This window comes from Neoarius graeffei, chromosome 6, assembly GCF_027579695.1.
Source record: "Neoarius graeffei isolate fNeoGra1 chromosome 6, fNeoGra1.pri, whole genome shotgun sequence".
Classification (NCBI taxonomy): domain Eukaryota; kingdom Metazoa; phylum Chordata; class Actinopteri; order Siluriformes; family Ariidae; genus Neoarius; species Neoarius graeffei.
This window is the reverse complement of record NC_083574.1, coordinates 40,851,064-40,865,579: the sequence shown is the minus strand read 5'-3', so window position 1 is coordinate 40,865,579 and position 14,516 is coordinate 40,851,064.

Here is a 14,516-nt window from a genome sequence, read left to right as displayed (position 1 = left end):
GACATCATCATTCCAAAGTTCTACCCATTCATTTCAATGGGAAATGGAAAAAGGGGCGCTATGAAGGTCCTGGGCCATGCCCGGGGCCAAAAGTCTGTGGCTGAGTAGTGGTGACAATGACTGATGTGTGTATCAAATGTCACGACTTTTCGTGCATGGGAAATGCCTCAAATAAGGCCAAACACCGGAGAATAATAATAATAAGTATCCTTCAAAAAACAATAGGGTCTAGCACCGAACGGTGCTTGGGCCCTAATAATAATCCTTCGAAAAACAATAGGGTCTCGCGCCGAATGGTGCTCGGGCCCTAATAATAATAATAATCCTTCGAAAAACAGTAGGGTCTCGCACTGAACGGTGCTCGGGCCCTAATAATAATAATCCTTCGAAAAACAATAGGGTCTCGCACTGAACGGTGCTCGGGCCCTAATAATAATAATAATAATAATCATTCGAAAAACAATAGGGTCTCGCACCGAACGGTGCTCGGGCCCTAATAATAATAATAATAATAATCCTTCAAAAAACAATAGGGTCTAGCACCGAACGGTGCTCGGGCCATAATAATAATAATAATAATAATCATTCGAAAAACAATAGGGTCTCGCACTGAACGGTGCTCGGGCCCTAATAATAATAATAATATCTTCGAAAAACAATAGGGTCTCGCACCGAACGATGCTTGGGCCATAATAATAATAATAATAATAATCCTTCGAAAAACAATAGGGTCTCGCACTGAACGGTGCTCGGGCCCTAATAATAATAATAATAATAATCATTCGAAAAACAATAGGGTCTCGCACTGAACGGTGCTCGGGCCCTAATAATAATAATAATAATCCTTCAAAAAACAATAGGGTCTAGCACCGAACGGTGCTCGGGCCCTAATAATAATAATAATAATAATAATCATTCGAAAAACAATAGGGTCTCGCACTGAACGGTGCTCGGGCCCTAATAATAATAATAATATCTTCGAAAAACAATAGGGTCTCGCACCGAACGATGCTTGGGCCATAATAATAATAATAATAATCCTTCAAAAAACAATAGGGTCTAGCACCGAACGGTGCTCGGGCCCTAATAATAATAATAATCCTTCGAAAAACAGTAGGGTCTCGCACTGAACGGTGCTCGGGCCCTAATAATAATAATAATAATAATATCTTCGAAAAACAATAGGGTCTCGCACCGAACGATGCTTGGGCCATAATAATAATAATAATCCTTTGAAAAACAATAGGGTCTAGCACTGAACGGTGCTCGGGCACTAATAATAATAATAATAATAATAATAATCCTTTGAAAAACAATAGGGTCTAGCACTGAACGGTGCTCGGGCACTAATAATAATAATAATAATAATCCTACAAAAAACAATAGGGTCTCGCACCGAACGGGGCCCGGGCCCTAATGATAATAATAATAATAATAATAATAAAAATCCTTCGAAAAACAATAGGGTCTCGCACCGAACGGTGCTCGGGCCATAATAATAATAATAATAATAATAATAATCCTACAAAAAACAATAGGGTCTCGCACCGAACGGGGCCTGGGCCCTAATGATAATAATAATAATAATAATAAAAATCCTTCGAAAAACAATAGGGTCTCACACCGAACGGGGCCCGGGCCCTAATAATAATAATAATAATAATCCTTCAAAAAACAATAGGGTCTAGCACTGAACGGTGCTCGGGCCATAATAATAATAATAATAATAATCATTCGAAAAACAATAGGGTCTTGCACGGAACGGTGCTCGGGCCGTAATAATAATAATAATAATAATAATCCTTCGAAAAACAATAGGGTCTCGCACCGAACGATCCTTGGGCCCTAATAATAATAATAATCCTTCGAAAAACAATAGGGTCTCGCACCGAACGGTGCTCGGGCCATAATAATAATAATAATAATAATAAAAATCCTTCGAAAAACAATAGGGTCTCACACCGAACGGGGCCCGGGCCCTAATAATAATAATAATAATAATCCTTCAAAAAACAATAGGGTCTAGCACTGAACGGTGCTCGGGCCATAATAATAATAATAATAATACTTCGAAAAACAATAGGGTCTCACACCGAACGATCCTTGGGCCCTAATAATAATAATAATAATAATCCTTCGAAAAACAATAGGGTCTCGCACCGAACGATGCTTGGGCCCTAATAATAATAATAATAATAATAATCCTTCAAAAAACAATAGGGTCTAGCACTGAACGGTGCTCGGGCCCTAATAATAATAATAATAATAATAATAATCCTACAAAAAACAATAGGGTCTAGCACCGAACGGTGCTCGGGCCCTAATAATAATAATAATAATAATAATCCTTCAAAAAACAATAGGGTCTAGCACTGAACGGTGCTCGGGCCCTAATAATAATAATAATAATAATCCTACAAAAAACAATAGGGTCTAGCACTGAACGGTGCTCGGGCCCTAATAATAATAATAATAATAATAATAATCCTACAAAAAACAATAGGGTCTAGCACCGAACGGTGCTCGGGCCCTAATAATAATAATAATAATAATAATCCTTCAAAAAACAATAGGGTCTAGCACTGAACGGTGCTCGGGCCCTAATAATAATAATAATAATAATAATCCTTCAAAAAACAATAGGGTCTAGCACTGAACGGTGCTCGGGCCCTAATAATAATAATAATAATAATAATAATAATCCTACAAAAAACAATAGGGTCTCGCACTGAACGGTGCTCGGGCCCTAATAATAATAATAATAATAATAATCCTACAAAAAACAATAGGGTCTAGCACCGAACGGTGCTCGGGCCCTAATAATAATAATAATAATAATAATCCTTCAAAAAACAATAGGGTCTAGCACTGAACGGTGCTCGGGCCATAATAATAATAATAATAATCCTTCGAAAAACAATAGGGTCTCGAACCGAACGATCCTTGGGCCCTAATAATAATAATAATAATCCTTCAAAAAACAATAGGGTCTAGCACTGAACGGTGCTCGGGCCGTAATAATAATCCTTCGAAAAACAATAGGGTCTCGCACCGAACGATCCTTGGGCCCTAATAATAATAATAATAATAATAATAATAATCCTTCGAAAAACAATAGGGTCTCGCACCGAACGGTGCTCGGGCCCTAATAATAATAATAATAATAATAATCCTTCGAAAAACCATAGGGTCTAGCACTGAACAGTGCTCGGGCCCTAATAATAATAATCATAATAATCCTGGAAAAAACAATAGGGTCTCGCACCGAACGATGCTCGGGCCATAATAATAATAATAATAATAATAATAATAATCCTTTGAAAAACAATAGGGTCTAGCACTGAACGGTGCTCGGGCACTAATAATAATAATAATAATCCTACAAAAAACAAAAGGGTCTCGCACCGAACGGGGCCCGGGCCCTAATGATAATAATAATAATAATAATAATAATAATAATAAAAATCCTTCGAAAAACAATAGGGTCTCGCACCGAACGGTGCTCGGGCCATAATAATAATAATAATAATAATCCTACAAAAAACAATAGGGTCTCGCACCGAACGGGGCCCGGGCCCTAATGATAATAATAATAATAATAATAAAAATCCTTCGAAAAACAATAGGGTCTCACACCGAACGGGGCCCGGGCCCTAATAATAATAATAATAATAATAATAATAATAATAATCCTTCAAAAAACAATAGGGTCTAGCACTGAACGGTGCTCGGGCCATAATAATAATAATAATAATCCTTCAAAAAACAATAGGGTCTCACACCGAACGATCCTTGGGCCCTAAGAATAATAATAATAATCCTTCGAAAAACAATAGGGTCTCACACCGAACGATGCTTGGGCCATAATAATAATAATAATCCTTCAAAAAACAATAGGGTCTCACACCGAATGGTGCTCGGGCCCTAATAATAATAATAATAATAATAATAATCCTTCAAAAAACAATAGGGTCTAGCACTGAACGGTGCTCGGGCCATAATAATAATAATAATAATCCTTCGAAAAACAATAGGGTCTCGAACCAAACGGTGCTCGGGCCGTAATAATAATCCTTCGAAAAACAATAGGGTCTCGCACCGAACGATCCTTGGGCCCTAATAATAATAATAATAATAATCCTTCGAAAAACAATAGGGTCTCGCACCGAACGGTGCTCGGGCCCTAATAATAATAATAATAATAATAATAATAATAATAATCCTTCGAAAAACCATAGGGTCTAGCACTGAACAGTGCTCGGGCCCTAATAATAATAATCATAATAATCCTGGAAAAAACAATAGGGTCTCGCACCGAACGGTGCCCGGGCCCTAATAATAATAATAATCCTTCGAAAAACAATAGAGTCTCGCACCGAACGGTGCTCGGGCCATAATAATAATAATCATAATAATCCTACAAAAAACAATAGGGTCTCGCACCGAATGGTGCTTGGGCCCTATTAATAATAATAATCCTTCGAAAAACAATAGGGTCTCGCACCGAACGGTGCTCGGGCCATAATAATGATAATCATAATAATCCTACAAAAAACAATAGGGTCTCGCACCGAACGGTGCTCGGGCCCTATTAATAATAATAATCCTTCGAAAAACAATAGGGTCTCGCACCGAACGGTGCTTGGGCCCTATTAATAATAATAGTCCTTCGAAAAACAATAGGGTCTTGCACCGAACGATGCTAGGGCCCTAATAATAATAATAATAATAATAATAATAATCCTTCGAAAAACAATAGGGTCTAGCACTGAACAGTGCTCGGGCCCTAATAATAATAATAATAATAATAATAATAATAATAATCCTACAAAAAACAATAGGGTTTCGCACCGAACGGTGCCCGGGCCCTAATAATAGTCCTTCGAAAAACAATAGGGTCTAGCACTGAACGGTGCTCGGGCCCTAATAATAATAATAATAATAATAATAATAATCCTTCGAAAAACAATAGGGTCTCGCACTGAACGGTGCTCGGGCCCTAATAATAATAATAATAATAATAATAATCCTTCGAAAAACAATAGGGTCTCGCACTGAACGGTGCTCGGGCCCTAATAATAATAATAATAATAATAATAATCCTTTGAAAAACAATAGGGTCTCGCACCGAACGATGCTAGGGCCCTAATAATAATAATAATAATAATAATAATCCTTCGAAAAACAATAGGGTCTCGCACCGAACGATGCTAGGGCCCTAATAATAATAATAATAATAATAATCCTTTGAAAAACAATAGGGTCTAGCACTGAACGGTGCTCGGGCCCTAATAATAATAATAATAATAATAATCCTTTGAAAAACAATAGGGTCTAGCACCGAACGATGCTTGGGCCATAATAATAATAATAATAGTAATAATAATAATAATAGTCCTTCGAAAAACAATAGGGTCTCGCACCGAACGGTGCTCGGGCCCTAATAATAATAATAATGATAATAATAATAATAATAATCCTTCGAAAAACCATAGGGTCTAGCACAGAACAGTGCTCGGGCCCTAATAATAATAATCATAATAATCCTGGAAAAAACAATAGGGTCTCGCACCGAACGGTGCTCGGGCCCTAATAATAATAATAATAATAATAATCCTTCGAAAAACAATAGGGTCTCGCACTGAACGGTGCTCGGGCCCTAATAATAAAAATAATAATAATAATCCTTCGAAAAACAATAGGGTCTCGCACCGAACGGTGCTTGGGCCATAATAATAATGATAATAATAATAATAGTCCTTCAAAAAACAATAGGGTCTAGCACTGAATGGTGCTCGGGCCCTAATAATAATAATAATAATAATAATAATAATAATAATAATCCTACAAAAAACGATAGGGTCTCGCACCGAACGGTGCCCGGGCCCTAATAATAATAATAATCCTTCGAAAAACAATAGTCTCGCACCGAACGGTGCTCGGGCCATAATAATAATAATCATAATAATCCTACAAAAAACAATAGGGTCTCGCACCGAATGGTGCTCGGGCCCTATTAATAATAATAATCCTTCGAAAAACAATAGGGTCTCGCACCGAACGGTGCTCGGGCCATAATAATGATAATCATAATAATCCTACAAAAAACAATAGGGTCTCGCACCGAACGGTGCTCGGGCCCTATTAATAATAATAATCCTTCGAAAAACAATAGGGTCTCGCACCGAACGATGCTAGGGCCCTAATAATAATAATAATAATAATAATAATAATCCTTCGAAAAACAATAGGGTCTAGCACTGAACGGTGCTCGGGCCCTAATAATAATAATAATAATAATAATAATAATCCTGGAAAAAACAATAGGGTCTCGCACCGAACGGTGCCCGGGCCCTAATAATAATAATAATCCTTCGAAAAACAATAGTCTCGCACCGAACGGTGCTCGGGCCATAATAATAATAATCATAATAATCCTACAAAAAACAATAGGGTCTCGCACCGAATGGTGCTCGGGCCCTATTAATAATAATAATCCTTCGAAAAACAATAGGGTCTCGCACCGAACGGTGCTCGGGCCATAATAATGATAATCATAATAATCCTACAAAAAACAATAGGGTCTCGCACCGAACGGTGCTCGGGCCCTATTAATAATAATAATCCTTCGAAAAACAATAGGGTCTCGCACCGAACGGTGCTCGGCCCGTAATAATAGTCCTTCGAAAAACAATAGGGTCTTGCACCGAACGATGCTAGGGCCCTAATAATAATAATAATAATAATAATAATCCTTCGAAAAACAATAGGGTCTCGCACCGAACGATGCTAGGGCCCTAATAATAATAATAATAATAATAATAATCCTTCGAAAAACAATAGGGTCTAGCACTGAACAGTGCTCGGGCCCTAATAATAATAATAATAATAATAATAATCCTACAAAAAACAATAGGGTTTCGCACCGAACGGTGCCCAGGCCCTAATAATAATAATAATAATAATAATAATAATAATAATAATCCTTCGAAAAACAATAGGGTCTCGCACCGAACGATGCTAGGGCCCTAATAATAATAATAATAATAATAATAATAATAATAATGATAATCCTTTGAAAAACAATAGGGTCTAGCACTGAACGGTGCTCGGGCCCTAATAATAATAATAATAATAATAATAATAATAATCCTTTGAAAAACAATAGGGTCTCGCACCGAACGATGCTAGGGCCCTAATAATAATAATAATAATAATAATAATAATCCTTCGAAAAACAATAGGGTCTCGCACCGAACGGTGCCCGGGCCCTAATAATAATCCTTCGAAAAACAATAGGGTCTCGCACCGAATGATGCTAGGGCCCTAATAATAATAATAATGATAATAATCCTTTGAAAAACAATAGGGTCTAGCACTGAACGGTGCTCGGGCCCTAATAATAATAATAATAATAATAATAATAATCCTTTGAAAAACAATAGGGTCTAGCACCGAACGATGCTTGGGCCATAATAATAATAATTATAATAATGATAATAATAGTCCTTCGAAAAACAATAGGGTCTCGCACCGAACGGTGCTCGGGCCCTAATAATAATAATAATAATAATAATAATAATCCTTCGAAAAACAATAGGGTCTTGCACCGAACGATGCTTGGGCCCTAATAATAATAATAATAATAATAATAATCCTTTGAAAAACAATAGGGTCTAGCACTGAACGGTGCTCGGGCCCTAATAATAATAATAATAATAATAATAATAATAATAATCCTTCAAAAAACAATAGGGTCTCGCACCGAACGGTGCTCGGGCCCTAATAATAATAATAATAATAATAATAATAATCCTTTGAAAAACAATAGGGTCTCACACCGAACGGTGCTTGGGCCCTAATAATAATAATAACAATAATAATAATAATAATCCTTAGAAAAACAATAGGGCCTCGCACCGAACGGTGCTCGGGCCCTAATAATAATAATAACAATAATAATAATAATAATCCTTAGAAAAACAATAGGGCCTCGCACCGAACGATGCTTGGGCCCTAATAATAATAATAATAATAATAATAATAATAATCCTTCGAAAACAATAGGGTCTAGCACTGAACGGTGCTCGGGCCCTAATAATAATAATAATAATAATAATAATAATCCTTAGAAAAACAATAGCGTCTCGCACCGAACGATGCTTGGGCCCTAATAATAATAATAATAATAATAATAATAATCCTTCGAAAAACAATAGGGTCTAGCACTGAACGGTGCTCGGGCCCTAATAATATAATAATAATAATCCTTCGAAAAACAATAGGGTCTCGCACCGAACGATGCTTGGGCCCTAATAATAATAATAATAATCCTTCAAAAAACAATAGAGTCTAGCACTGAACGGTGCTCGGGCCCTAATAACAATAATAATAATAATAATAATAATAATAATATCTTCGAAAAACAATAGGGTCTCACACCGAACGGTGCTCGGGCCCTAATAATAATAATAATAATAATAATAATAATAATCCTTCGAAAAACAATAGGGCCTAGCACTGAACGGTGCTCGGGCCCTAATAATAATAATAATAATAATAATAATCCTTCAAAAAACAATAGGGTCTCGCACTGAACGGGGCCTGGGCCCTAATGATAATAATAATAATAATAATAATAATAAATATCCTTCGAAAAACAATCGGGTCTCGCACCGAACGGTGCTCAGGCCCTAATAATAATAATAATAATCCTTCAATAAACAATAGGGTCTAGCACTGAACGGTGCTCGGGCCGTAATAATAATAATAATAATAATAATAATAATCCTTCAAAAAACAATAGGGTCTAGCACTGAACGGTGCTCGGGCCATAATAATAATCCTTCGAAAAACAATAGGGTCTCGCACCGAACGATGATTGGGCCCTAATAATAATAATAATAATAATAATCCTTTGGGGCGGCACGGTGGTGTAGTGGTTAGCGCTGTCGCCTCACAGCAAGAAAGTCCGGGTTCGAGCCCCGTGGCTGGCGAGGGCCTTTCTGTGCGGAATTTGCATGTTCTCCCCGTGTCCGCGTGGGTTTCCTCCGGGTGCTCCGGTTTCCCCCACAGTCCAAAGACATGCAGGTTAGGTTAACTGGTGACTCTAAATTGAGCGTAGGTGTGAATGTGAGTGTGAATGGTTGTCTGTGTCTATGTGTCAGCCCTGTGATGACCTGGCGACTTGTCCAGGGTGTACCCCGCCTTTCGCCCGTAGTCAGCTGGGATAGGCTCCAGCTCGCCTGCGACCCTGTAGAACAGGATAAAGCGGCTACAGATAATGAGATGAGAGATGAGATAATCCTTTGAAAAACAATAGGGTCTAGCACTGAACGGTGCTCGGGCCCTAATAATAATAATAATAATCCTTCAAAAAACAATAGGGTCTCGCACCGAACGGGGCCCGGGCCCTAATGATAATAATAATAATAATAAAAATCCTTCGAAAAACAATAGGGTCTCGCACCGAACGGTGCTCAGGCCCTAATAATAATAATAATAATCCTTCAAAAAACAATAGGGTCTAGCACTGAACGGTGTTCGGGCCATAATAATAATAATAATAATAATAATAATAATAATAATAATCCTTCGAAAAACAATAGGGTCTCGCACCGAACGGTGCTCGGGCCGTAATAATAATCCTTCGAAAAACAATAGGGTCTCGCACCGAACGATCCTTGGGCCCTAATAATAATAATAATAATCCTTCGAAAAACCATAGGGTCTAGCACTGAACGGTGCTCGGGCCGTAATAATAATAATCATAATAATCCTACAAAAAACAATAGGGTCTCGCACCGAACGGTGCTCGGGCCCTATTAATAATAATAATCCTTCGAAAAACAATAGGGTCTAGCACTGAACGGTGCTAGGGCCCTAATAATAATAATAATAATAATAATAATCCTTCGAAAAACAATAGGGTCTCGCACCGAACGGTGCTAGGGCCCTAATAATAATAATAATAATAATAATAATAATAATAATCCTTTGAAAAACAATAGGGTCTTGCACCGAACGATGCTTGGGCCATAATAATAATAATAATAATAATCCTTCGAAAAACAATAGGGTCTAGCACTGAACAGTGCTCCGGCCGTAATAATAATAATCATAATAATCCTACAAAAAACAATAGGGTCTCGCACCGAACGGTGCCCGGGCCCTAATAATAATAATAATAATAATAATAATAATCCTTTGAAAAACTATAGGGTCTAGCACTGAACGGCGCTCGGGCCCTAATAATAATAATAATAATAATAATAATAATAATCCTTTGAAAAACAATAGGGTCTAGCACTGAATGGTGCTTGGGCCCTAAAAATAATAATAATAATAATCCTTTGAAAAACAATAGGGTCTAGCACTGAACGGTGCTCGGGCCATAATAATAATAATAATAATAATAATCCTTTGAAAAACAATAGGGTCTTGCACCGAACGATGCTTGGGCCATAATAATAATAATAATAATAATAATAATCCTTTGAAAAACAATAGGGTCTAGCACCGAACGGTGCTCGGGCCCTAATAATAATAATAATCCTTCGAAAAACAATAGGGTCTCGCACCAAATGGTGCTCGCGCCATAATAATAATAATAATAATAATAATAATAATAATAATAATAATAATAATCCTTCGAAAAACAATAGGGTCTCGCACCGAACTGTGCTCGGGCCATAATAATAATAATAATCCTTCGACAAACAATAGGGTCTAGCACTGAACGGTGCTCGGGCCATAATAATAATAATAATCCTTCGAAAAACAATAGGGTCTCGCACCAAACGGTGCTCGAGCAATAATAATAATAATAATAATCCTTCGAAAAACAATCGGGTCTCGCACCGAACGGTGCTCGGGCCCTAATAATAATAATAATAATAATAACAATAATAATCCTTCGAAAAACAATATGGTCTAGCACCGAACGGTGCTCAGGCCATAATAATAATAATAATAATAATAATAATAATAATAATAATCCTTCGGGCGGCACGGTGGTGTAGTGGTTAGCGCTGTCGCCTCACAGCAAGAAGTTCCTGGGTTCGAGCCCCGGGGCCGGGGAGGGCCTTTCTGTGTGGAGTTTGCATGTTCTCCCTGTGTCCGCGTGGGTTTCCTCCGGGTGCTCCGGTTTCCCCCACAGTCCAAAGACATGCAGGTTAGGTTAACTGGTGACTCTAAATTGACCATAGGTGTGAATGTGAATGGTTGTCTGTGTCTATGTGTCAGCCCTGTGATGACCTGGCGACTTGTCCAGGGTGTACCCCGCCTTTCGCCCGTAGTCAGCTGGGATAGGCTCCAGCTCTCCTGCGACCCTGTAGAAGGGTAAAGCGGCTAGAGATAATGAGATGACATGAGATGAATAATAATAATCCTTCGAAAAACAATAGGGTCTCGCACCGAACGGTGCTCGGGCCCTAATAATAATAATAATAATAATAATAATCCTTTGAAAAACAATAGGGTCTCGCACCGAACGGTGCTCAGGCCATAATATTAATAATAATAATAATAATAATCCTTCGAAAAACAATAGGGTCTCGCACCGAACGGTGCTCGGGCCATAATAATAATAATAATAATAATAATCCTTCGAAAAACAATAGGGTCTCGCACCGAACGGTGCTCGGGCCATAATAATAATAATAATAATAATAATCCTTCGAAAAACAATAGGGTCTCGCACCGAACGGTGCTCGGGCCCTAATAATAATAATAATAATAATAATAATAATAATCCTTCGAAAAACAATAGGGTCTAGCACCGAACGGTGCTCAGGCCATAATAATAATAATAATCCTTCGAAAAACAATAGGCTCTCACACCGAACGGTGCTCGGGCACTAATAATAATAATCCTTCGAAAAACAATAGGGTCTCGCACTGAACGGTGCTCGGGCCATAATAATAATAATAATAATTAAAGCCGCAAGCGGCCTCGACGGGCCCTCGCGCCAGCGGCCAAGGGGGGCGGGGGCATGCGTCCCCGCGAAATACCTTCCACAGCTTCTTCGGCAAGAGACATTACTCCCGCAATGGCGACAAAGAACAGAATTGGACACATGGCAACAATAGGGTCTCGCACTGAACGGTGCTCGGGCCCTAATAATAATAGCGCCCTAATAAGGGTCTTGTAAAGAGTTTGCTTGCCAAGTTTGACAAATCAGAAGCTGCAATATCATTTCTGCCATAACCAGCACCCCCAGGGGCGAAAGAGCACAAAATTAGGCGTACATGTCAGGTGAGCTATGAAGAGTTTGCGTATGAAGTTTGATGACAATTGAGTAAATAGAAGATGAGATATAGATTTTTGAAGAATAAAATTTTTGGTTTTTCCCATGTCAGTAGGTGGCGCTATGCTGTACATGAGCGATTATGAGTTGGCAAAATAAGTGTCTACAACAGCAACGCACTATCACAAGGTAGTGGTGTGAAGGAAAAGCATTATGGAATTATTTACCAAAAACCCATTTTGGAGCAATTGCGTCGGCCAAAAACAGCGCCCCCCATGGACGAAAATTCCCAAAATGTGGTATACATGACATGGGAGGTAGGAAGAGGGTGGCCGTGAAGTTAGACCAAATTTGAGGAAAGACTGGAATTTTTGCCCAAAAATAGCGCCCCCAGTGGCGAAATATCATAGAAAGTGGGTAACATGTCAGAAGCCCAATGAGTGATCTGCTTGTGAAGTATGAGCAGTTTTGAGCAAGTAGAAGATCTGCTATGAATTTTTAAGCATGTAAAATGTTGCATTGAAAATTGATTGACGTATAACTTCTGAACAGTTTATGCCACGTGAAACCTATTTAGTAACTTTTGTCAGCCATGTCTGTAGATGATGTCTATCAATTTTGGTGACATTCCTATGAACGGTCTAGGAGGAGTTGCGCCGTCTTCGTGGCCATGCATTTCGCACAAAAGTGAAATTACCTCACTTCCTGTTGGGCGTGGCTAATGCATTGGCATCACATTTTTGTCCGGCTTAGTGAGATACATAAGCGTACCAAATGGCATGCCACTACTACAAACTATAAGGCAACCAGGCACCTTAATGCGGGAGGCCAAAATCACAACGAGTTAGGGGGCGCTATAGAGACCCTGAGGCCCGCCTGGATCTGGGCTTCTGGTTCTCAGTAGCGGTGGCAGTCTAAGAAAAAGGAGCCAAATTTCGTGCGTTGTCGACCATGGCAAGCGCCCCAATAAGGGTCTTGTAAAGAGTTTGCTTGCCAAGTTTGACAAATCAGAAGCTGCAATATCATTTTTGCCATAACCAGCACCCCCAGGGGCGAAAGTGCACAAAATTTGGCGTAGACGTCAGGTGAGCTATGAAGAGTTTGCGTATGAAGTTTGATGACAATTGAGTAAATAGAAGATGAGATATAGATTTTTGAAGAATAAATTTTTTGGTTTTTCCCATGTCAGTAGGTGGCGCTATGCTGTACATGAGCGATTATGAGTAGGAAAAATAAGTGTCTACAACAGCAACGTACTATCACAAGGAAGTGGTGTGAAGGAAAAGCATTATGGAATTATTTACCAAAAACCCGTTTTGGAGCAATTGCGTCGGCCAAAAAGAGCGCCCCCCATGGACGAAAATTTCCAAAACGTGGTATACATGACATGGGAGGTAGTAAGAGGGTGGCCGTGAAGTTTGACCAAAATTGAGGAAAGAGTGGAATTTTTGCCCAAAAATAGCGCCCCCAGTGGCGAAATATCACAGAAATTGGGTAACATGTCAGAAGCCCAATGAGGGATTTGCGTGTGAAGTATGAGCAGTTTTGAGCAATCAGAAGATTTGGTATGAATTTTTAAGCATGTAAAATTTTGCATCGAAAATTGATTGACGTATAACTTCTGAACGGTTAATCCTACGTGAAACGTATTTAGTAACTTTTGTCAGCCATGTCTGTAGATGATGTGTATCAATTTTGGTGACATTCCTATGAACGGTCTAGGAGGAGTTGCGCCGTCTTCGTGGCCATGCATTTCACACAAAAGTGAAATTACCTCACTTCCTGTTGGGCGTGGCTAATGCATTGGCATTACATTTTTGTCCGGCTTAGTGAGATACATATGCGTACCAAATTGCATGCCACTAATACAAACTATAAGGCAACCAGGCACCTTAATGCGGGAGGCCAAAATCACAACGACTTAGGGGGCGCTATGGAGGCCCTGAGCCCCGGCCAAGTTTGGGCTTCTGGTTCTGAGTAGCGGTGGCAATTCTTGGAACTGGTGCCAAATTTCGTGCGTTTTCGCCCATGGCAAGCGCCCCGAAAATGTCCCAACAGCGGAGAAAAATAAAGAAGAAGAAGAAGACGGAAGAAGAAGAAGACGGAAGAATAATAATAGTGAACTCTTACAAGAACAATAGGGCCTTCGCCCATAGGGCTCGGGCCCTAATAATAATAATCCTTCGAAAAACAATAGGGTCTAGCACCGAATGGTGCTCAGGCCATAATAATAATAATAATCCTTCAAAAAACAATAGGGTCTCGCAC